This window comes from Tachypleus tridentatus, unplaced genomic scaffold, assembly GCF_004210375.1.
Source record: "Tachypleus tridentatus isolate NWPU-2018 unplaced genomic scaffold, ASM421037v1 Hic_cluster_2, whole genome shotgun sequence".
NCBI classification, from domain to species: Eukaryota; Metazoa; Arthropoda; class Merostomata; order Xiphosura; family Limulidae; genus Tachypleus; species Tachypleus tridentatus.
In genome coordinates, this window is record NW_027467782.1 from 45996258 (window position 1) to 46008601 (window position 12344).

Genomic DNA, 12344 nt, shown 5'->3' on the forward strand with positions numbered 1-12344 from the left:
GTAATAAAAATTCTACATAACTACCATGCCTACAACCGACTAGAAACAGTTATAATAAATAATGACTCTACATAACTACCATGCCTACAACCGACTAGGAACAGTTATAATTAATAACGATTCTACACAACTATCATGCCTGCAACCGACTAGGAACAGTTATAATTAATAACGACTCTACATAACTACCATGACAACAACCGACTAGGAACAGTTATAATTAATAATGATTCTTTATAACTACCATGCCTACAACCGACTAGGAACAGTTATAATTAATAATGATTCTTTATAACTACCATGCCTACAACCGACTAGGAACAGTTATAATTATTAATGATTCTACATAACTACCATGCCTACAATCGACTAGGAACAGTTATAATTAATAATGATTCTACATAACTACCATGCCTAGAACCGACTAGGAACAGTTATAATTAATAACGATTCTACATAACTATCATGCCTACAACTGACAAGGAACAGTTATAATTAATAACGATTCTACATAACTACCATGCCTGCAACCGACTAGTAACAGTTATAATTAATAACGATTCTACACAACTATCATGCCTACAACCGACTAGGAACAGTTATAATTAATAATGATTCTACATAACTACCATGCCTACAACCGACTAGGAACAGTTATAATTAATAACGATTCTACATAACCACCATGCCTGCAACCGACTAGGAACAGTTATATGTAATAAAAATTCTACATAACTACCATGCCTACAACCGACTAGAAACAGTTATAATAAATAATGACTCTACATAATTACCATGCCTACAACCGACTAGGAACAGTTATAATTAATAATGATTCTACATAACTATCATGACAACAACCGACTAGGAACAGTTATAATTAATAACGATTCTACATAACTACCATGCCTACAACTGACAAGGAACAGTTATAATTAATAACGATTCTACATAACTATCATGCCTACAACTGACAAGGAACAGTTATAATTAATAACGATTCTACATAACTACCATGCCTGCCACCGACTAGGAACAGTTATAATTAATAACGATTCTACATAACTATCTTGACTACAACCGACTAGGAACAGTTATAATTAATAATGATTCTACATAACTAGCATGACAACAACTGACAAGGAACAGTTATAATTAATAATGATTCTACATAACTACCATGTCTACAACTGACAAGGAACAGTTATAAGTAATAAATATTCTACATAACTACCATGCCTACAACCGACTAGGAACAGTTATAATTAATAATGACTCTACATAATTACCATGCTTACAACTGACAAGGAACAGTTATAATTAATAATGATTCTACATAACTACCATGTTTCCAACTGACAAGGAACAGTAATAGTTAATAACGATTCTACATAACTAACATGCCTACAACCGACTAGGAACAGTTATAATTAATAATGATTCTACATAACTATCATAACTACAACCGACTAGGAACAGTTATAATTAATAATGATTCTACATAACTACCATGCCTATAATTCACAAGGAACAGTTATAATTAATAAAATTCTACATGACTACTATGCCTGCAACCGACTAAAACAGTTATAATTAGTAATGATTCTACATAACTACCATGCCTACAACTGATGAGGAACAGTTATAATTAATAACGATTCTTCATAACTACCATGCCTACGACCGACTAGAAACAGTTATAATTAATAATGATTCTACATAACTACCATGCCTACAACCAACTAGGAACAGATATATTTAATAAAAATTCTACATAACTACCATGCCTATAATTGACAAAGAACATATGTAATTAATAACGATTCTACACAACTATCATGCCTACAACCAACTAGGAACAGATATCTAAAATTAACGATGAATTAGACAAAATAAAACAATACTTCACCAACATCAATAAGTTTCCTCCACAAACCGTAGAAAACATTATACGCACACACCTAGACAGAAAGCAAAATCAACCAACTAAAGTAAATACAGCTCACGAATCAAAAAACCACGAAACCATATACTGCTGTATACCATATATTCCCGACATCAGCAAACAAATAACCAACATTTGGCAAAAATTAGTAACAAAATATGACATTCCAATTAATACCAAATTTATTCAAAACCCGGCACAAAACTGGGGTCTATACAATACCGAAAACTATACTGACAAACACCACACCAACATTATTTATAAAATACAATGTGATAACTGCCACGACTTCTATATTGGAGAAACAAGTAGAAAAATGGAAACCAGATTCAAAGAACATAAAAGTCACCTTCACACGTTTTCGAACACTGCAAGTCACATAAACACAACATAACCATAGAAAACACTCAAATACTAAATAAAGAAACAAACATAAACAAACGTAAAATTAAAGAAGCCTTACTTATACAACAACTTAAACCCAAAATAAACCAATATAAAGGAACGCCTTTATACCTATATTAATATAATAAATAAAATTATATATTCAAACATCTAACACCGCCCTCTACATTTCGACACACAGTTACACAACCCCTTTCAAACATGTGGTCAGCTTCCGGTCAGTTACCTCTTTCTTTGTGAACCTGACAATGACCGAAGAAGGTCGAAACGTTGTTCGCTCTTCTATGTAAAGTGTTTTCTCAGCCCAAACGAGCCGTTTTTGCATATAGATTTCTCAACAGGTGGGTTTCTCGTCATCACTGATCACTGATAGGAACAGATATAATTAATAACGATTCTACACAACTATCATGCCTACAACCGACTAGGAACAGTTATAATTAATAAAAATTCTACATAACTACCATGCCTACAACCGACTAGGAACAGTTATAATTAATAATGACTCTACATAATTACCATGCCTACAACCGACTAGGAACAGTTATAATTAATAATGATTCTACATAACTATCATGACAACAACCGACTAGGAACAGTTATAATTAATAACGATTCTACACAACTATCATGCCTACAACCGACTAGGAACAGTTATAATTAATAAAAATTCTACATAACTACCATGCATACAACCGACTAGGAACAGTTATAATTAATAATGACTCTACATAATTACCATGCCTACAACCGACTAGGAACAGTTATAATTAATAATGATTCTACATAACTATCATGACAACAACCGACTAGGAACAGTTATAATTAATAACGATTCTACATAACTACCATGCCTGCAACCAACTAGGAACAGTTATAATTAATAAAGATTCTACATAACTACCATGCCTGCAACCGACTAGGAACAGTTATAATTATTAACGATTCTACATAACTACCATGCCTACAATCGACTAGGAACAGTTATAATTAATAATGATTCTACATAACTACCATGCCTACAACCGACTAGGAACAGTTATAATTAATAACGATTCTACATAACTACCATGCCTGCAACCGACTAGGAACAGTTATAATTAATAACGATTCTACATAACTATCATGCCTACAACCGACTAGGAACAGTTATAATTAATAATGATTCTACATAACTACCATGCCTGCAACTGACAAGGAACAGTTATAATTAATAACGATTCTACATAACTATCATGCCTACAACTGACAAGGAACAGTTATAATTAATAACGATTCTACATAACTACCATGCCTGCAACCGACTAGGAACAGTTATAATTAATAACGATTCTACATAACTATCTTGACTACAACCGACTAGGAACAGTTATAATTAATAATGATCCTACATAACTAGCATGACAACAACTGACAAAGAACAGTTATAATTAATAATGATTCTACATAACTACCATGTCTACAAATGACAAGGACAGTTATAATTAATAACGATTCTACATAACTAACATGCCTACAACCGACTAGGAACAGTTATAATTAATAATGATTCTACATAACTATCATGACTACAATCGACTAGGAACAGTTATAATTAATAATGATTCTACATAACTACTATGCCTACAACTGACAAAGAACAGTCGTAATTAATAACGATTCTACATAACTACCATGCCTATAATTGACAACCAACAGTTATAATTAATAAAAAATTCTACATGACTACTATGCCTACAACCGACTAAAAAACAGTTATAATTAATAATGATTCTACATAACTACCATGCCTACAACTGATGAGGAACAGTTATAATTAATAACGATTCTTCATAACTACCATGCCTACAACCGACTAGAAACAGTTATAATTAATAATGATTCTACATAACTACCATGCCTACAACCAACTAGGAACAGTTATAATTAATAAAATTCTACATAACTACCATGCCTACAATCGACTAGGAACAGTTATAATTAATAATGATTCTACATAACTATCATGCCTACAACCAACTAGGAACAGATATAATTAATAACGTTTCTACACAACTACCATGCCTACAACCGACTAGGAACAGTTATAATTAATAACGATTCTACATAACTACCATGCCTGCAACCAACTAGGAACAGTTATAATTAATAACGATTCTACATAACTACTATGCCTACAACCGACTAGGAACAGTTATAATTAATAAAGATTCTACATAACTACCATGCCTACAATCGACTAGGAACAGTTATAATTAATAATGATTCTACATAACTATCATGCCTACAACTGACAAGGAACAGTTATAATTAATAACGATTCTACATAACTACCATGCCTGCAACCGACTAGGAACAGTTATAATTAATAACGATTCTACATAACTATCATGCCTACAACCGACTAGGAACAGTTATAATTAATAATGATTCTACATAACTACCATGCCTGCAACCGACAAGGAACAGTTATAATTAATAACGATTCTACATAACTATCATGCCTACAACTGACAAGGAACAGTTATAATTAATAACGATTCTACATAACTACCATGCCTGCAACCGACTAGGAACAGTTATAATTAATAACGATTCTACATAACTATCATGACTACAACCGACTAGGAACAGTTATAATTAATAATGATTCTACATAACTAGCATGACAACAACTGACAAGGAACAGTTATAATTAATAATGATTCTACATAACTACCATGTCTACAACTGACAAGGAACAGTTATAAGTAATAAATATTCTACATAACTACCATGCCTACAACCGACTAGGAACAGTTATAATTAATAATGACTCTACATAATTACCATGCCTACAACTGACAAGGAACAGTTATAATTAATAATGATTCTACATAACTACCATGCCTGCAACCGACAAGGAACAGTTATAATTAATAACGATTCTACATAACTACTATGCCTGCAACCGACTAGGAACAGTTATAATTAATAACGATTCTACATAACTACCATGACAACAACCGGCTAGGAACAGTTATAATTAATAATGATTCTACATAACTATCATGACTACAATCGACTAGGAACAGTTATAATTAATAATGATTCTACATAACTACACATGCCTACAACTGACTAAAGAACAGTTATAATTAATAACGATTCTACATAACTACCATGCCTACAATTGACAAGGAACAGTTATAATTAATAAAATTCTACATGACTACTATGCCTACAACCGACTAAAACAGTTATAATTAATAATGATTCTACATAACTACCATGCCTACAACTGACTAGGAACAGTTATAATTAATAACGATTCTACATAACTACCATGCCTACAACCGACTAGGAACAGTTATAATTAATAATGATTCTACATAACTACCATGCCTACAACCGACTAGGAACAGTTATAATTAATAACGATTCTACATAACTACCATGCCTACAACCGACAAGGAACAGTTATAATTAATAACGATTCTACACAACTATCATGCCTACAACCAACTAGGAACAGTTATAATTAATAACGATTCTACACAACTATCATGCCTACAACCGACTAGGAACAGTTATAATTAATAACGATTCTACATAACTACCATGCCTGCAACGACTAGGAACAGTTATAATTAATAACGATTCTACATAACTACTATGTCTACAACCGACTAGGAACAGTTATAATTAATAAAGATTCTACATAACTACCATGCCTACAATCGACTAGGAACAGTTATAATTAATAATGATTCTACATAACTATCATGCCTACAACTGACAAGGAACAGTTATAATTAATAACGATTCTACATAACTACCATGCCTGCAACCGACTAGGAACAGTTATAATTAATAACGATTCTACAAAACTATCATGCGTACAACCGACTAGGAACAGTTATAATTAATAATGATTCTACATAACTACCATGCCTGCAACTGACAAGGAACAGTTATAATTAATAACGATTCTACATAACTATCATGCCTACAACTGACAGGAACAGTTATAATTAATAACGATTCTACATAACTACCATGCCTGCAACCGACTAGGAACAGTTATAATTAATAACGATTCTACATAACTATCATGACTACAACCGACTAGGAACAGTTATAATTAATAATGATTCTACATAACTAGCATGACAACAACTGACAAGGAACAGTTATAATTAATAATGATTCTACATAACTACCATGCCTACAACTGACTGAGGAACAGTTATAAGTAATAAATATTCTACATAACTACCATGCCTACAACCGACTAGGAACAGTTATAATTAATAATGACTCTACATAACTACCATGCCTACAACCGACAAGGAACAGTTATAATTAATAATGATTCTACATAACTACCATGCCTGCAACCGACAAGGAACAGTTATAATTAATAACGATTCTACATAACTACTATGCCTGCAACCGACTAGGAACAGTTATAATTAATAACGATTCTACATAACTACCATGACAACAACCGGCTAGGAACAGTTATAATTAATAATGATTCTTTATAACTACCATGCCTACAACCGACTAGGAACAGTTATAATTAATAACGATTCTACACAACTATCATGCCTGCAACCGACTAGGAACAGTTATAATTAATAACGATTCTACATAACTACCATGACAACAACCGACTAGGAACAGTTATAATTAATAATGATTCTTTATAACTACCATGCCTACAACCGACTAGGAACAGTTATAATTAATAACGATTCTACATAACTACCATGCCTACAACCGACTAGGAACAGTTATAATTAATAACGATTCTACATAACTATCATGCCTGCAACCGACTAGGAACAGTTATAATTAATAACGTCTCTACATAACTACCATGACAACAACCGACTAGGAACAGTTATAATTAATAATGATTCTTTATAACTACCATGCCTACAACCGACTAGGAACAGTTATAATTATTAACGATTCTACATAACTACCATGCCTACAATCGACTAGGAACAGTTATAATTAATAATGATTCTACATAACTACCATGCCTAGAACCGACTAGGAACAGTTATAATTAATAACGATTCTACATAACTACTATGCCTACAACCGACTAGGAACAGTTATAATTAATAACGATTCTACATGACTACCATGCCTACAACTGATGAGGAACAGTTATAATTAATAACGATTCTTCATAACTACCATGCCTACAACTGATGAGGAACAGTTATAATTAATAATGATTCTACATAACTACCATGCCTACAACTGACTGGAAGCAACTAGAGCTAGCTGTGGTTGAGACGTTTGAGTTTCTGGTTTCTATATTCTCGCACCAGGGAAGAGCTAGTGTAAGTAATATTTGAGGCTTTTCAGTTCTGGTTTCTGTATCTCTCTTTTCTTGTTTTCTATCGGTGTTATTTTCACAATGTTTAATAACCAAATGACCTTTAACGTGTTTGACAACTACCGCAGTAGGTATCTTCATTTTGCTTTTGTAATCGTTGTACTTTTATGACAGGTAATGTAATTTTTGACTTCCGTCTCTGTTGTTGGCCTGTTTGGTATTCCAAAACAAATATGGTTTTTATCTTCATTCACTGCAGTTGTATTCGTGTACAAACATTAAATATAAGTACAATGAGTTTGCTGTTTTTATTTGTTTGTTTTCAGGTAAGCATAAACCTGCACAACGGTCTGTTTGTGCTCTGTTTACCGCAGGAAAACAGAAACTTGTATTTTTGAGTTGTAAGTCCGCAAACACACCACTGAGCCGCTCTCTGCATGGGTGTGCATATATATAGATACACATATATAATTTAGTGTTAATTTATTTCACCGCCACATTCTTGTATTTAGATATACTCAGGAAAACGTGATGAATGGTCAACCCAGGAATGTGTTGTGGGAGAGAGGCGAATTACAACATGATAAATGTATTGTTGAAACAGTAATAAATTATCTTTATTTTTTTACCAATTCTTTGACTCACATAAATTCAACGGTCCACTGACTTTCCCTTCATAATTATCGAAATTATATATTCCTGCATCTAATTACTTGGCAGCTTAATAACATAGCGCTTGAGTTTAAAAGGCAGCCAGCCAATGTTCACTGGAAATATTTGATTGAATTATTAATTACGAAACATCACTTTTTATGTAAATGACCAACACTACTGGCATGATATACCCGGTAAAATGAAACTTTTGACATGTGCCATCTTTGCTTTCAGACTTATGCTAATAAACAATGGCTAAAAGTCAAACTGTACCTTTAACTGCCAATCTTTAGGTTGGTCTGTCCCATGCTAATCACGCTTAGTGGAACAAACTGCAGAACCGTTTTAAACGTGAGGAGAATTCCTTTGATAAACATATTTTAATATAACTTCGTTATTTTGTAGAAATCACAATGGTATTTCCTTTGGTATTTGGTATGTAACAAAATACATAAATAAAAGACGTTAAGTAGTAAATAAGAAAAGGCCAAGAAACTAGATGAAAAATAACAAAATAATCACAACTAATGTTTCACTATATCAGTTATATCAGTGGTAGATAGCCCAGTGTTGCTCTTAGACGAACAAACACATAACGACATAGTTGATAGCCTTGTGTTATCTTAGACGAACAAACACATAACGACATAGCTGATAGCCCAGTGTTGCTTCAAGACGAACAAACACATAACAACATAGCTGATAGCCCAGTGTTGCTCTTAGACGAAATAACACATAACGACACAGCTGATAGCCCAGTGTTGCTTCAAGACGAACAAACAAATAACGACATAGCTTTCACACACCAACATCGCAATTATAAACATTTAAAGGAACGTTAAACTTCAAACGTAGAAATAAGCTTCCATACTTCAAACAAACAGAGAACACGTTATTAAGGTTTAAAATCAACTTCTAAGAAAAAATAATATTATATTATTATTATTATATTAATAGAATTTTGCCATAAAGTGAAGTTTCAGATATATTTATTAAACAATGAAGGTTCTAATAAAAAACATTTAGATATATTAATTAAAAAAATGAAGGTTCTAATAAAAACATTTAGATATATTAATTAAACAATGAAGGTTCTAATAAAAAAACATTTAGATATATTTATTAAACAATGGAAGTTCTAATTAAAACATTTAGATATATTTATTAAACAATGAAGGTTCTAATAAAAAACATTTAGATATATTTATTAAACAATGAAGGTTCTAATAAAACATTTAGATATATTTATTAAACAATGAAGGTTCTAATAAAAACATTTAGATATATTTATTAAACAATGAAGGTTCTAATAAAAACATTTAGATATATTTATTAAACAATGAAGGTTCTAATAAAACATTTAGATGTATCTATTAAACACTGAAGGTTCTAATAAAAACATTCAGATATATTTATTAAACAATGAAGGTTCTAATAAAAACATTTAGATATATTAATTAAAAAATGAAGGTTCTAATAAAAACATTTAGATATATTAATTAAACAATGAAGTTTCTAATAAAAACATTTAGATATATTTATTAAACAATGGAAGTTCTAATTAAAACATTTAGATATATTTATTAAACAATGAAGGTTCTAATAAAAACATTTAGATATATTTATTAAACAATGAAGGTTCTAATAAAAACATTTAGATATATTTATTAAACAATGAAAGTTCTAATTAAAACATTTAGATATATTTATTAAACAATGAAGGTTCTAATAAAAACATTTAGATATATTAATTAAAAAATGAAGTTTCTAATAAAAACATTTAGATATATTAATTAAACAATGAAGGTTCTAATAAAAACATTTAGATATATTTATTAAACAATGAAAGTTCTAATTAAAACATTTAGATATATTTATTAAACAATGAAGGTTCTAATAAAAACATTTAGATATATTTATTAAACAATGAAGGTTCTAATAAAAAACATTTAGATATATTTATTAAACAATGAAAGTTCTAATTAAAACATTTAGATATATTTATTAAACAATGAAGGTTCTAATAAAAACATTTAGATATATTTATTAAACAATGAAGGTTCTAATAAAAACATTTAGATATATTTATTAAACAATGAAGGTTCTAATAAAAACATTTAGATGTATCTATTAAACACTGAAGGTTCTAATAAAAACATTCAGATATATTTATTAAACAGTGAAGGTTCTAATAAAAACATTTAGATATATCTCTTAAACAGTGAAGATTCTAATAAAAACATTTAGATATATTTATTAAAAATAAATGTTCTAATAAAAACGTTTTAGATATATTTATCAAAGTGTTCTAATAAAACATTTTGATATATCTACTAAAAAATAAAGATCCTAATAAAACGTTTCAGATATGTTTTATTAAATAGTAAAGGTTCTAATAAAAACATTTAGATTCACTGCTGGCCAAAATCTTAAGGCCAATGAACATAAAGAAAAAAATATACATTTTGCGTTGTTAGACTCAACCACTTATTTGAGTAGAGCTTTGGAAGATGAAAATAAGAAAAGGGAAAATAAAAATAAGAACTTTTTAAGCATTTAATAGGGAAAATGTGAACACTGTGAAATTAGCCTAAATACTAGCTGGTCAAAAGTTTAAGACCATAATGAAACAAAGCGTTAATCGGTAAACACGTAACGAAATTTAGTCATTTGTGTTCAAGCATTAGCGTTGTCAACATCTCCCACTGACATCTACTGTGTTACATTGGGTAAAAACATGACAAAGGTTAAAAAGTTGACAGAGTTTGAACGTGGCAGAATTGTTGAGCTGTAAAAGCAAGGTCTCTCTCAACGTGTCATCACTGGTGAGATTGGGTGTAGTAAAACTGTTGTTGGAAATTTATTAAAAGACCCTGAGGAACAGGGAACGACAGTTTCAAGTGGTCGGCCCAAGAAAATTTCGCCGGCGTTGAGAAGGAGGATTCGACGTGTTGTCCGACAAGACACCAGCCGATCGTCGAACCAGATTAAGACCCTTACGGACGCAGAATGCAGCTCAAGAACAATAAGACGGCATCTACGAGAGAAAGGCTTTATAAACTGTAAACGTCTTCAAAGGCCACGCCTCCTTCCACACCACAAAACAGCTCTTTTTAACTTTGCTGAGAAGCACCAAACATGGGACGTAGAAATGTGGACAACGGTTTTGTTCACTGATGAGAAAAAATTTAACCTGGATGGTCCAGATGGCTTCCAACGTTACTGGCACGATAAGGATATCCCACCGGAGACATTTTCTACACGACACAGTGGATGAGGTTCCATCATGATCTTGGGTGCTTTCTCCTTCCATGGAAAAATGGAGCTTCAGGCTATACAGGGGCGTCAAACAGCAGCTGGCTACATTGGCATGTTGGAGAGAGCATCCTTATTGACTGAAGGCCCTCGCTTGAGTGGAAATGATTGGATCTTTCAGCAGGACAATGCTGCAATCCACAATACCCACAGGACAAAGGACTTTTTCACGGCAAATAAGGTGATTCTTTTGGACCATCCAGCGAACTGAACCCCATTGAAAATGTTTGGGGGTGGATGGCAAGGGAAGTATATAGAAATGGACGTCAATTCCAAACAATACATGATCTTCGTTAAGCCATCTTCACCACTTGGGACAATATTCCAGCCAGCCTTCTGTAAACGCTTATATCGACCATTCTAAAGCGAATGTTTGAAGTTATTCACAATAACGGCCGTACAACTCACTACTGAGACCTCTTGTTGAGCATTTCCTACCCTGTTTAGGACTTCTTTTTGGTATGGTCTTAAACTTTTGACCAGCTAGTATTTAGGCTAATTTCATAGTGTTCTCATTTTCCCTGTTAAATGCTTAAAACGTTTTGTTTTTTTATTTTCCCTTTTCTTATTTTCATCTTTCGAAGCCTCTACTCAAATAAGTGGTTGAGTCGATCAACGCAAAATGTATATTTTTTCATTTCATATTCATTGAGCTTAAGATTTTGGCCAACAGTGTATGCTTCAGCA